This window comes from Echinops telfairi, unplaced genomic scaffold (genome assembly GCF_000313985.2).
Source record: "Echinops telfairi isolate 266 unplaced genomic scaffold, ASM31398v2 ScPeMD7_443;HRSCAF=831, whole genome shotgun sequence".
Taxonomy (NCBI): domain Eukaryota; kingdom Metazoa; phylum Chordata; class Mammalia; order Afrosoricida; family Tenrecidae; genus Echinops; species Echinops telfairi.
Genome location: NW_022104341.1, coordinates 57,818,233 through 57,832,957, shown reverse-complemented (window position 1 = coordinate 57,832,957; position 14,725 = coordinate 57,818,233). Strand labels below are relative to the sequence as shown.

Sequence of the window (14,725 nt, the reverse complement as noted above, 5' to 3'; positions counted from 1 at the left end):
CACACCCCGGGAGGCACGGCCCGGGCATTGTGCAACGTGAGATCAGAGGGTGCGGGGCGCGGCCCGGGCCCGGGCTGCAGAGGGCCTGGAGAAGGGCCTGGAGACCCTGGGCCCCAGGAGGAGAGGGGGAGATCCCGGGGGAACCACGCGGGACACCGGCGCCCCGGTGCTGTACCGGACAGCCACCGAGAGACCCTGCGGCGCCCGCCACTGCGCGTGCACGGGCTGGGCTCGCCGCGGAGCTGGTACTGCGAGAAAGGGGGTGTTGCACCGAGCCCGTATTCTCTGGATAACTGCCGCAACGGAACACGGCCTCTACCTGGTAATAGGGGACTGGCTGAGTACTTAACACCAGGTGGAAACTGGACTTCGTTTGAATGTTGCTTGGTGATCAAAGCACTTCAGAGATATCAAATGGGGACCGGTAATAGCAAGATAAGCCAGGTTGGCATAAGGGAAAGAACAAAGTGTCTTAGCGTTAAAATCAACTATTTGAGTTTTAATCGTAGGGTCATTCTGAGTCAGTGTCTCCTCTGACTGTGAGTGGGTTTGGGAGTGTATAAAAGAAGCGGTCATCTAGCAGAGAAGCAACAAGCCCATATGGAAGAAGCACACCAGCCTGTGCGATCATCAAGGACTGGGTGATAGGCATCAGAAGACCCATAATAAACAAACAATAACAACAATACAACCATATTGTTGAGAATGAGGGGGGGTCAGAGCAGACACCCAAAGCCCATCTGTAGACAATGGGAGGGGATGAGTCAACCAGGATGCAGTAAAGCCCTGATGAAATACACAATATTCCTCTGGTTCCTTGAGGCTTCCTCACCCCCCACTATCATGACCCCAGTGCTGCCTTTCACTGTGGCTAGATGGAAGCATATATACAGGAACAGATAAGAGCTCACGACACACGGAATCAAGGAACAGGAAGGGGAATAGTGATAGGGGTAGGGGTAGGGGTAAGGTGGGGAGAGGAGGGCAGGAAAGTGGAACAGACGGAACTGACTGACACATAACCTCCCCCCTCCCCCCTGGGGGGTTGAACAACAGAAACTGGAGGGGAAGGGAGACTGGTGTGAGATATGAAAATAATAATAATTTATAATTTATTAAGGGGGTCACAAGGGTGGGAGGGGGGATACCAAGGGCTCAATAGAAAGTAAACGTCTACAAAAGAATGATGGCAGCATATGTACAAATGTGCTTGATACAATTGATGTATGGACTGTAATGAGTTGTAAGAGCCCCCAATAAAAATTTTTAATTAAAAAAAATAGGCTGCCCTTTAAACGTCTGAATGTCTTACAAATACAGAAAAACCATTGCTGTTGTGTCAATTCCAACCCACCCTGGTGACTGGGGGGTTATCCCTTATGGCAGCGTAGAGCTCCTCCCTGGGACCCCAAGGCTGTTGACCTTTATGGAAGTGGAGTGCTGCGTCTTTTTCTCCAGGAGCAGCTAGGAGGTTCAAGCTGCTGCACGCTCAGGACTCAACTACTTGTGCCCCAGGCCTTGCATGTCTTGACACAAGCCTTTACAGCAGGGGTGCTCACACTTTTTCAGCACGCGAGCTACTTATAAAATGGTCAAGTCAAAGTGATCTACCAACTACAAAAATGCAAAACATATTTTTATTTATTTATTACATGTATTCATAAATGCACTGAGAATTCTTTCTATGTACAATGTATGTTTATGTACCTTGCATAACCGCATGAGTCCATATTGCACAACACAATTAACTATGTACATTTTTTTGTCATTACCTGAGTTTACAAAGGGGGCGCGACCCACAGGTTGAGAACTGCTGCCTTAGAGCGTGAGCTTTTTAAGGGCAGGACATCTAGCACACTTGAGATGTTTTTGTTAAATGAATCTGTGAATGATACCACCATAGCAAGGAGGAAAATGGTTACATTCATTTTCATTTTTGGCTGCTATTGAAAAATAAAGACACTGTGTTTTGAGACCTTTCATTTGTAAATAAAAATATATTATTGTTAGAAAAGTAATAACTCCATAACAAAAGCAAGCAGCAGCAACAACAAAAATAGACTTGTATCACATAAAACTTATTTCCCCCTATTCCCCTTCTGCCTCTAAGCCACTCCCCAGAGAAAGTCGCTGGTGGCAGTTGGAGACCATGCTTAGAACCATTTTTTTTGGTGCACATGCTAATTTGGCTCCATTCATGTATGTGCATGCTTTAACAAAAGAAAAAGCACACCTAAAGTAGGGCTGAGTGAAAACACTGATCCGAAGCCAGATACTCAAGGCCTCCTACGTGTTTTGTAATGTTAGGCAAGTAGCTTCATTAATTTATACAATAGAGACCGAAGTGGTAGCACTCACTTCCTAGGGTTGTGGTATGCATTAAATGAGCTAAATGTAGAATCCCTACATTTAGTAAGCTTTGTATGTTTTTGTAATAAGTATTACTCTGTAGCCTCTGCCTGTTTGCTTTGTATTCCTTAGAGGTCTTTCTGTAGCAGCATACGGTTACATTAGAATGCATCGCAATTCAAGTAACTTCTGATGTGACTTGTGCTGTTGCCAGTTCTTCCATGTTTATAATCAATGCTACTTTAAATATCCTTGTTCGTTCACCTTTGTGTGCTTGTTGGGGTATATCCCTAAGCTCTGTAAATACAACTGTTTAGTTAAGGACTGCTGCTACTTTTTAAATAGACTTAACAAATTGCTCTCCCTAAAGACTACTAATTTGAATCGTATCCCTGACACTAAGAGTAGGAGATCTTCTTTGGTAAAGTCAGATGATAGCCACGATTCTAACTAAAGAAGGCCAGCTGATGATTCAAGTACTGAGTACTCTAGAGGTTTGAAATGTCAAACACGCATTTCTGCAATATACAAATCACAGTTATTCAAAATGAAATGAGAATAATCTCTTAGCTGTATTGATCTGAGAACTACTTTTTTCACAGCATGATTATATTATTCATTTATTAGTAAATATTTTTAAAGACCTTCTATAGGCCCAGTTCGCTATACAATGGTGGCTTGCATGTTGGTGTGATGATGGAAGTTATGCCACCAGTGTTTCAAAGGACCTCTTAAGAAGATAGAGAATTAGAGTAAAATGTGCAAAAACCAAGAGAGAAGAACATTCTCGGCATTTCTTAAGCTGAAAGAACTAAATAAACCTTTCAAACCTCAAGTTGCAACAATGCAGGAATCTATAGGGAAAATCTTGAATGATAAAAGAAGATGGAAGGAATACAGAGTGAATGTACCAAAAACAGTTTGTCGACTGTCAACCATTTCAAGAGGTAGCATATGATAAAGAATCAAAGTCTGTAGTTAAAAGCAAGGCTTCTGGAATTGGCAGAAAAACATTTGAATGTTTCACAAATTGATGCAGAACTGGAAGTACACTGGTCTATGGCAAGAACTTTGGAAAAGATCCATGTTTATGCGCACTCCAAAGAAAAAAGAGCCAACAGAATACAGAAATTAACGAGTAATGACTATCACGTGCAAGTAAAGTTTTACTGTATATAATTTAAAAATTGATACAGCAATACATTGGTACGAAGCTGTCAGAAATCAAGCCAGATTCAGAATAAGATCTGTAATGAGGAATATCATTGCTGACATCTGATGAATCTTGGCCGAAAGCAGAGAATATAAGAAAGATGTTTACTTGTGTTTTCTTAATCATTCAAAGGCATTCAATTGTGAATCATAACAATCTATGGATAACGTTTCAAAGAATGGGAATTCCAGAGCACTTCATTGTGCTCAAGTAGAACCTACACTGTCCTCGACAAGTTTGAGACCAATGTTGCAGCCACTATATCTGTTCATCTTGTTGAGTGTCTTCCTCGTTTACTAACCGTGATTCCCTCTCCAGGGACTGGTCTCTCCTGATGACACTTGACCATGATTTTCTTCTCTAGGGCCTAGTCTTGCCTGATAACATGTCTAAAGTACAGGAGACGGACCTCGCCATCCTTCTTTCTGAAGAGCCTTCTGGCTGCACTTCTTTTTTTTTCTTAATATATTTTTAAATCATTTTATTAGGGGCTCATACAATTCTTATCACAATCCATACATACATCAATTGTGTAAAGCACATTTGTACATTCATTGCCCTCATCATTCTCAAAACATTTGCTCTCCACTTAAGCCCCTGGCATCAGGACCTCTTTTTTCCCCTCCCTCCCCGCTCCCCACTGCTTCATGAACCCTTGATAATTTATAAATTATTATTTTGTCATATCTTGTCCTGCCCGACGTCTCCCTTCACCCACTTTTCTGTCGTCCGTCCCCCAGGGAGGAGGTCACATGTAGATCCTTGTAATTGGTTCCCCCTTTCCAACCCACTCTCCCTCTACCCTCCCAGTATCACCACTCACACCACTGGTCCTGTAGGGATCATCCACCCTGGATTCCCTGTGTTTCCAGTTCCTATCTGTACTAGTGTACACCCTCTGGTATAGCCAGACTTGCAAGGTAGAATTCGGATCATGATAATGGGGGGCGAAGGAAGCATTTAGGAACTAGAGGAAAGTTGTATTTTTCATCGTTGCTGCATCACTGGCTTGTCTCCTCCCCAAGACCCCACTGCAAGGGGATCTGCAGTGGCCTACAAATGGGCTTTGGGTCTCCACTCCGCACTCCCCCACTCATTTGCTATGGTAAGATTTTTTGTTCTGATGATGCCTTACACCTGATCCCTTCGACACCTTGTGATCACACTGGATGGTGTGCTTCTTCCATGTGGGCTTTGTTGCTTCTGAGCTAGATGGCCGCTTGTTTACCTTCAAGCCTTTAAGACCCCAGATGCTATCTTTTAATAGCCGGGCACCATCGGCTTTCTTCACCACATTTGCTTATGCACCCGTTTGTCTTCAGTGATCGTATCATGGAGGTGCACTTCTTCTAACACATTTATTTATTTTTTGTTTATTCACAAATTGACAGGTGTGAATTCTTCAGTTTTTCTCATTTGCTGTATGACTTTTTCATACGAAAAAGGTAACTAGGGAAAAAAATATGACTTAGGTCAAACCAAACCAAGCTCATTGCTGGGGAGTCAATTCTGACTCATAGTGACCCCATAGAACAGAGTCGAACTGCCCCTACAGGTTTCTAAGAATGTAACTCTTTATGGGAGTAAAAAACCAAGCCTTCCTCCTGTGGAGGGCTGGTGGGTTCAAACTGCTGGCCTGCGGTTAGCAGCCCAACATTGCAACCACTATGCCCCTAGGGCTCCTTATGACTTAGGAAACCCACTTTAGGCTTCAAAACCACATCTCTGCTTTTTAACATAAAGAGAACTTTTGCAGTAGATTTCCCTTATGCAGTACATTGTTTTGATACCCTGACTGCTGCTTCTGTGACTGTTGATTTAGGATCCAAGTAAAATGAAATCCTTGACAACTTCAATCTTTTCTCTGCTTATCATGATGGTGCTTATTGGTCCAGTGGCTGGGGGTTTTGTTAATATTGAGATGTGATACACAAGGCAGTAGTCTTTTTTCGTGGTTAAGAGGATTTATTAGGGAAGTCAATAGGTTACCACAAGTCAGGATCAGCAAACAGTTAAAATACCGTCACTGGTCTCCTCAGCCAGCAGCCAGGTCTCTCTCCAGTTCTCAGCCTCTCAACTGCATGGACCCTTTGCCTTTGCCTCCAACAGGCCAAGAAGCTAGCCTGCCTGTCACCCAGGCCTGCAGTTCCATAGCCTCAGGTCAGATGAGGCGAAGGCTGCTTCTCTTAGTCTCCGTGTCACAGTCTCCGGTGCATCTGCGCTCAGTCACCTCTGTCCCTTCAGGTAGAAACCTTGAATGGGTTCTTCTAAGGTCTTACAGGTTTCTCTCTTTGCTGCTGCTTGAAAGATAGTTCATCTTTTTTTGTTGTTGTTGTTCATCCTTATAGTATCGGTGGAGGTTGGTGGGTGGTGGGGGTAGGCTAAGGTAATTGTCTTAAATCTTCATCAGTAAGGGCTTTAAGTCCTCTTTGCATTCAACAGATAAGGTTGTTTTGTGGTCTGCATATCACAGGAGTTTAATGAGCCTTTCTTCAATCCTGATGCCATATTCTTCATACAGTCCAGCTTCTCAAATTATTTGCTCAGTGCACAGATTGAATGAGTATTGTGGGAGGATACAACCCGAATGCACACCTTGTCTGATGACTTTAAACCACTGAATATCCCCTTGTTCTGTTAAAAAGCCTGCATTGTCTCTTCCTGTAGACGTAGTGGTTTTGATTCCTGTGTATTTCATCTGGCGAGATCCAAAGTTGCTGCTGTTCTTAGTCCCAGGCCTACTTTCTTGTTAATAGACAATAGTGTAGTCAGAGGCACTGTAATGTGGGGTATAAATACCCTCCAATGCCTAAAAGTCTCAGGAGTGTCTATACTTTTTTGGCCATCAAAGGGGTGGTATAAACTTGAACCTTGGTTTCAGGCAGCACAAGGATCTTATCTGGCCCGATGACCCCTAGGTATTTTACCAATGTTCCTGGCCCATGCACCTTCTAGAGCTCATGAACTAACCTCCCTCTTATACGTGGGTGATCAGAACATCTAGATCAAGGGTTGGCAAACTTTTGAGATGGAAGAGCCAATCACAACAACTTAAAATTATTTGAGAGCCATAACTATGTTTTTACAACCAGATGAAATCACTGTTATCTGAATAACCTCCTTTAAATGAAACAATGATAGCCAACCCCTGATCTAGATAATCTTTTAACAGAGAAATATCTTCAGCTGTTAACAGGGCATCATCAACCAGTGACAGCAATGATGAAAGGAAATAGAATCAGCTTCTGTGTTAGACTGCGCTTGTTTCTAGAGAAACCAAACCAGTAACATTTATGTATAAGAAAGAACTTTCTATCAAGAACTAATTTTATGCCAAGTCCATCTGAAGTCCCTGGATCAGATGCGAGCTGGAGACTCAGACGCACACAGCGGACAGTGGCTGAAGCAGGAAGGCCAAGCAGGACGCTGGGAGCTCACAGACAGGTGGCTGCAGAATCACTTGGACCCCAGCTCTGCAGGAACGTGGCAGGGCACTGATGGTTCCCAGGGTCGGCAGGCCACATGGCCTGCTGCCCCAGCCCCAGAGCCAGATGCAGAATCCAAGCAAACAGGAAGATGGAGAGGGGCTAGCGAGGGCTCAGTTCTGCTTAGTGTCTCGCTAATGAAAAGGGCCCTACCCCCAGAAAGCATCACCAGGCTGTGTCCTGATCGATAGGCTGAACTCCACCTCCACCTCCACACAAATACATCAAGTTGACATAAAATCTAACCATCACAGGTTCCTAGCAATGATACCATGACATGTGATGGGATTGTGTTGAAACCCCTAGCACAGGCCATAAAACATCCATGACCGCCCCGCGTAGGTGCAAGTGACCTGACTGGGACAGATGAGATGGGATGGATATTAAGAACACATTAGTCAGATCCCTACTATGGCTTTCTAATAGAGAAAGGATGCTCAGGACTGCTTGTATCCCTTTTAAAGTGAGTTGTAAATTTCCCGCAGAGACTCTAGTTTGCTGTTGGGATGGCCTCATGAATTCCCAGGGCTTCCAAAGGTCAGAGGGCCTTCTGATCAACTAGAGCAGCGGTTCTCAACCTGTGGGTCCTTTGGGAGTCGAACGACCCTTTCACAGGGATAGCCTAAGGCCATCGGGAAACACGTATTTTACGGTCTTAGGAACCGAGACACCGTTCCTCTAGCCATCTCCAGAAGAGTCCGCCCACATGCAGATACGCCCACATAAGAGTACCCAGCATGAAGACTGTTACCCATGCTATACCATGCTTCAAGACAAAATTTCATTTCTTTGTAATTAGAAATAAATATTTTGCAATATATAATTACATATTGTTTTTGTGATTAATTACTATGCTTTAATTATGTTCAATTTGTAATAATGAAAATACATCCTGCAGTGTTTGCTTTGGTGGCACATATACTAAAATTGGAACGATACAAAGAAGATTAGCATGGCCCCTGCGCAAGGATGACACGCAAAGTCATGAAGAAGTCCATAAAAAAAGAAGATATATCCTGCATATCCGATATTTACATTATGATTCATAACAGTAGCAAAATTACAGTTATGAAGTAGCAACAAAAATAATTTTATGGTTGGGCGTCACCACAACATGAGGAGCTGTATTACAGGGTCGCGGCATGCGGCAGGTTGAGACCCACTGACTTAGAGCTAGTAGTACTCATGGGTTATTTGTCTTTGACCAATGTAATGTGGTTTCTACATGGGGTTCCTGACCTGCTGATGACTTTTGCCACCACTCCTAGTCTCTAGGGAGTAGCAAAGTCCACCTTGTGGCAAGGGTACCTCCACATGGGAGGGTAATAGGACCCAAAATGCAATTTCAACATCTTTCAATATCGACCCAAACTGTAGCTGGTGGCATATCTATCATCCCGGCATTCTGTTTTAGGATTACTTTTAGGATAAGCATATGTGCACAGGCAAGGAAAAGGGTACTGCCAACACTTGAACGTCTGAGAACATGACCTGGGTGAGGAGAATGAAAATTCTGCACAAGTTGCTCTGAAGGAAACGGTGAATCTATTAAGATTGGCCACCAAAGGAATCATAGCTGTGCCTGAAGGTGAATGGGGAACTGTGGAAGCAAGTGGATGCTCACAGACCATATTTATAAGCTCAAGGCAGATAAAGCTGGCAAAAAGCTCCTGGCTGGCCAGACTGAGACTTGTGGGTTTAAGACCAAGAAGCGAGCAAGCACCATGAGGAGAGGGTCCAGGCCAAGAACGAAGAGATCATCAAGATCATGTCTAAAGAGATAGAGACCAAGAAATAAAGCTCTCCTCTTGTCTGTCCATCATGGCCTCCGCAGTTCTATTGACCAGTCACTGTGTAAAACAGACCCTTTGTCTGCCTGCCAAAGAAAAAGTAGAAGTAAGCTAGCAGCAGACTAATGGGTAGTATTATCCGTCCTCACAAAAGCATGCTTCCCTACAATGTTGCTAATGAATTTTTAATGCAAATCTTCAGTAACTGATTGCAGCCCACCATCTAGTTCTGATCTCATGGCAAAGGAGGCAGTTGTTCATAGAGGCAAGTCCCATTCCATAACCTCCTCCCATTCCTGACCCGTCTTCCTCTCTTGCTCCAGGCGAATAAAGACTAGTTATACCTTGAAAGGCCACTTGCAAGTTTTTAAAGACCCAGGCACTACACAATGAACTAGGAGGTAGAAAAGAAACACTAGACATGTTATTAGCCCAATTAACTGGGTGTCCTATGAAACTGTGACCCTAAACTTCCAAACCAAGGACTCAAAAATGTACGAGGCGTTTGGTTGTATATAAGGAGTCTCAATAACTGTTCTTTCTTTTTTTTAATTGTAAATATATCTATCATACAACTTTTGCCAATTCATGTTTTTTTTTCACATCTGTACAATTTATTGGCCACAATCATATTGATTAGCTGCGCAGAGAAAGCATCCCGGAGATAATATGGGTACCAATTCTTTGAAGATGGAGCATCAGTTAGTTGACGCTCTTGGCTCTCATGAGGTATGCGAAGGCTGGTTCTGAGAATGTGCGGGAAAATGAATACTGCATTTCACTGCTGCTGCTGGAGGAACCAGGAGCCCTGGTGAGGTAGTTATGCATTGGACTGCGGTCCGAAGTTCAAAACCACCAGCCGCTCCTTAGGAGAAAGGTGGAGCATCTAATTTCAGAAACAGTTACATTCCTGGAAACTCGCAGGGGCAGCTCTACCCTGTCGCTGTGAGTCAGCATGCCTGATGGCAGTGAGTTTGGTCTTTGGGTCTTACTCGGAAAGGCTGGTGGTTTCGAACTGCTGACGCTGCAGTGAATAACCCAGCACGTAGCCACTACCCACCAGGGCTCCTCACCCTATTAAATTATAGTTAAGAAAAAGCATACCTGGATGGCCATTTGCAAAAAACAAAACAAAAAAGTTTTAACACATGCTTTATATAAATCATATATACTTTATATAAGTTGTAACTCAAAATGGATCATTGATTTAAATATAAAGCTTAAAATTATAAAACTTCTAAACAATAGGAGAAAAATCTGTCAGAGCTTGGGTACAGTGGTGGGTTTTTAGATACAAGATCAAAAGCTTCCATGAGCTGGAACAATAGTAAAGCGGTGTTTATCAAAGCTAAAGACCTTGTTCTGAAAAAAAAGTATTAAGAGAATAAAAGAAAAGAAATAAAAGGCGAGTGGACAAATTGACCAATCACTTACCTGATACAGAACTTGCATGCAGGGCATGTAAAGAACTCTTAGAACTCAACAGGAAACAGACAACCCATTTGAAAAGGGACAGAAGGTCCTAACAGACACGTCATCAAAGAAGGTACATGGCTGGCAAAAAGAGGACATGAACATTTGCTAACATCATTGACTGCAGGGAAATGTCCGTGAAACCCATGAGATGCCACCGCACCGATGTGTAATCTGGGCTCACAAATTCTTTTCTTTGAAACAGTTTTTAAATTTTATTTTTAAGTTTTATTAGCACTTCATCCACATCATACAATTCAACAATTCCATCATCTCAAGAAGAGTTGTACAATTGTCACAATAATCAATTCTAGAACATTTTCTTCTTCCTTATACTCGCTTTTCACATAATTATTTTTTTCTAATTGTGGCAGAAACATACACAACAAAACATTCTCCAATTCAACAACTTCTACATGGATAATTCAATGCCATTGATTGTACTCTTTGTGTTGTACAACCATTATTGATATTCTTTTCCAAATTAGTCCACCAGTATTAACATTAAACTCAATGCCCCCTAAGCAACAACTCTTCCTCCTTCACCATGGAAGCCATTGGTCAGCTTTGGTTTCTTTCATTTTTTTAAACGAAGTTTTCCTGATATAAGATTCACATATCATATTCTATAGTTAAATTGCTTTTTAAAAGAGTTGTATATACATCATCACAATCAGTTCTAGTGCTTCCTTTTCTCTCCTGCATTCATTGTTTGCTCCCCAGTTTCCCTCCCCTTCCCCACCCACCCCTACTGCCATCTCCCATAAACCATTGCATCACTTGATGTCTCTATGCATCCCTCCTCTGTGCTTCATAAACAGGTGAAAATGTGTGAGCATAGAGCACATTTAGATTAGGTCAAGAGGGAAGTCATAATCAAGTTTACAATAGTCTCTGTCAGAAAGCAAAGCTGGTCAAATCCCTTGTCTGTGGCCAGACTGGATCTGCCAGAGGTTTAATCTGACTAGATACTCTGCAGATGGATTGGGCGTTCCTACTGTCCTCCAATACATTTTGCAAATTGGTTGCCCAAAATGTAAGCCTTGACAGTGTATTAGTCCGGGTTGACTAGAGAAACAAATTCAGCTACACTCAAGTATGTGTAAGAGAGAGCTTTATATCAAAGGTCAATTGTGCATTGAGAAAACAGCACAGGCCAGGCCAGATCAAGTCCATAAATCTGGTATTAGCGCATAAGTCTGATACTAATCCATAAATCACTTTTTAGACTCACCCAGTGACATGCAATGATGCAAAATGCAGGCAGATCACATGCCGGTTGGTGCAAAGTCATGTGGATCCAGTGGTGGTGGAAGCCTCTCCAGGGCTCTGGCTGCCATCAGTGTGGCTCCATGTGGCTTGTCAACAGGAGTGTGAAGCAGAGAGAGAGTGCATCTTGCCTCCAGGAAGGAAAAAAGGAAGGTCTCAGAATCCTCATGAGAAGGCCACACCCACAAGGAGGCATCATCAGGCTGTAACCTGATTGAGAGTCTAGGCTCCACCCCTTCACTCTTAATATCCTCAAGTTGACACGAGATTATGTAACTACCACAGAGAGTTTCCCCTTCGTCTATTTGGATTTTGTTAATTGTCATCTTTGGATCACACAAGCTGGTGTGCCTCTTCCATGTGGACTTAGTTGATGCTTCACTTAGATGGCTGCTTGTTTGAATACAAGCCTTTAATAAAGACCCCAGACACTATTCCAACTTATAGCCAGGCTGTGAACCATCTTCTTTCTTCACCACACTTTGCTGTAGCACCCTTATCTTCTGTGATGTGCTGGCAAGTTCTTGATTCTTCTCCTTGGAGGAGGTAGAGCTTAATTCTTTTCCCCTTGAGTGTGGTCTGGACCTAGGGACTTGCTTCTAATGACTACAGTATGGAAAATGAGTGGGTGTGTGGGGGGTAGAGGATACATTGTAACTTTATAATGGAGAAGCCTGTTAGATGCTACCTTATCCATGTGATAAAGGTGAAAGCTACTGTGATGCTTTGTCCTGTAGAGGAAAGTCAGGTCCTGTTGCTTGCTGCCGGGTTGTTCCTCCTTGGGGGTACTAGCAAATCCCACCTGAGGGGACTGCAAGGTGCCAGGAATAAGGCACACTCACATACTCACACGCACTCTGCAGCAAAGAGCTAAGCATTCATTTGATTTAAGCACAGAGACACTTCAAAAAGGCATCAAGCAGGTCCCACTCACAAGATGAGAAGGCCCCCTTAAATGTCAATAAGAAATGCCTGGATAGCAAATCCAGTCCCCACCCTCACCCCACCTGCAGTTGAAAAAGCATGCTGTCTAGGGGGACATTTCCTGTTTTTAAAGGCAAAAATGGGTGGGCTTCACAGTTCTGCAGATGATCAAGCAGCTTTCCAATTAGTTTGCCTAGCCTGTCCTTGGGTCTCCTTGTTCTCTGACAAATTTATCTCAGGCTACAGTTCTGTGCCAGGATACTCACCAGGTATTTACTAGCCTGATGGTGTTGTGGCTACATGTTGGACTGAAATCTGTATCGGCCATGGCAGTGCGTTTGGTTTGGTTTACCTGATGACAGTCAAGATGTTTACCAGGCCTGTTCTCTCAGGGTCATTGTTCCCTTAGCAGGCAGAAGTCCCTATCAATTACCTATACTGTTATGTTGTTAGCTTGGACTCCTTGATATGATGTGCTTAGAAGGTCATTTTATCTTGAGGTATTCTTCCCTCAAATCTATAACCCCGTTCTAATCATAAGAAAAAAATCAAACAAAGCCAAGTTGAGGGACATAGTACAAATGTTTGACTTATATTCTTCCAAACTTTCAAAACCAAAGCCCAAATGCATGGTCCTGGAGTCCATTCCAAGCCATAGTGACCCGATAGGACAGAGTGGAACTGCCCTTGGGGGTTTCTGAGACTGTGAATCTTTACATGAGTAGAGAGCCTCATCCTTCTCCCTTGGAGCAACTGGTGATTTCGAACAACTGACCTTGCAGTTAGCAGCCCGATGTCATTGATAAATTACATAGCTGAAAGTTTACATGGAGTCCTGGTGGTGTAATTCCTGGTGGTATAGTGGTCACATGTTGGGCTGCGATCCATATGTCAGCAGTTCAAAACCACCAGCAGCTCTGCGGAAGAAAGACTGGGCTTTCTAGAGTGACAGTCTTGGAAGCTCACAGGGGGGTTGCTAAGAGTCAGCACTGGCTCAGTGACAGTGGGAAGTCTACATTGCCTCATTTATTGTTCTTAGGATTGATATTCAGTAGCAACCACCACTATGATACCCTGCTGTTAGAATATTGAAATATTTTTCACCCAAACTCGGCTTTCTGTCTTAGTTAACCAAGCTCTTACTCTGCCTCCCTCACACTTCCCCACAACCCAGAGACGCACGGACTAAGTGTAGGAGTGCTATTTTATTTCAGCCATGCAATTTGTTCATCTTGGCCAGTTCTTGTGCTCTCTTCATTGTTAACTCTTCTGACGTTAACCATGGTTCTACTCAGCAGTCTGTGTTACTCCTGGGAAGAAACCAGGAACTCGGAAGAGGCTTAGTGACTAAGTGGACTGATGACACATAGTGACCCTCTGTGGGTTTCTGAGACTGTAACTACTTACGGGAGTAGAAAGTGCAGTCTTTCTTCCATGGAGCTGCTAGTGGTTTCAAACTGCTGACCATGCAGATTATAGCCCAATGTATAACCACTACTCCACCAGGATTCCTAATGAACTAGCCCTTTGCTTAGACGGAATACTCTTCCAGGAGGTGGTCCTACGCACAGCAGAGGATTGGACAGCAGCCAACCTTTCCACAAAGCTATGTGAGGGCAGAACTAAGTATCTTCTTGTCTATGTTACATTCCAGGGCCTAGCTGTTATGAAACAGAGTAAACACTAAAAAAGAAACTAACAAGAAAACTCAACTTACCTCCCACACTCCCATGTCCCTCTGTGGCCATTGGCCCCTTTATTTTCTTCTCACATTTATTTTGGTCTAGCCTCTCTTATCTAGATGGACGTGCAGATATATTAATATGTGCATAAAATTGGGGATGGCTTTGACAGCACAGGGGAAGGGAGGAGGTGTTGGCCAACCTAGGGACAAGGGAACAACAAATGGTTCAAAACCAATGGTAGGGAGGGGATGGGAGGACTGGTAGGGAGTGACCAAGGGCAAGGTAACTGGGAGGAATTACAGAAACCAGAATTAAGGCTGAACATGGTATTGGGACAGGAAGAAAGCGTAAGGAAATAGAGGAAAGGAGTAGGGGCAAAGGGCATACATAGAAGCCTAAATACAGACATGTACATATGTAAATATATTTAAGATTATGGGGGAAATGGACCTAGGTGCAAATATTTATAGGTTTAGTAGTAGGGTGGCAGGTGGACATTGGGCCTCCTCATGCGCATTCCCTTAATACAAGAGCACC

General features: G+C 43.4%; 1 non-coding gene across 1 annotated transcript; it reads left to right on the top strand.

The window, feature by feature from the left end:
* The first annotated feature begins 7,944 nt into the window (after positions 1 to 7,944).
* LOC115870190 lies at positions 7,945 to 8,051 on the top strand. The gene has a single exon (XR_004046563.1). It is a non-coding gene; the product is annotated as a U6 spliceosomal RNA (small nuclear RNA).
* The last annotated feature ends 6,674 nt before the right edge of the window (positions 8,052 to 14,725 follow it).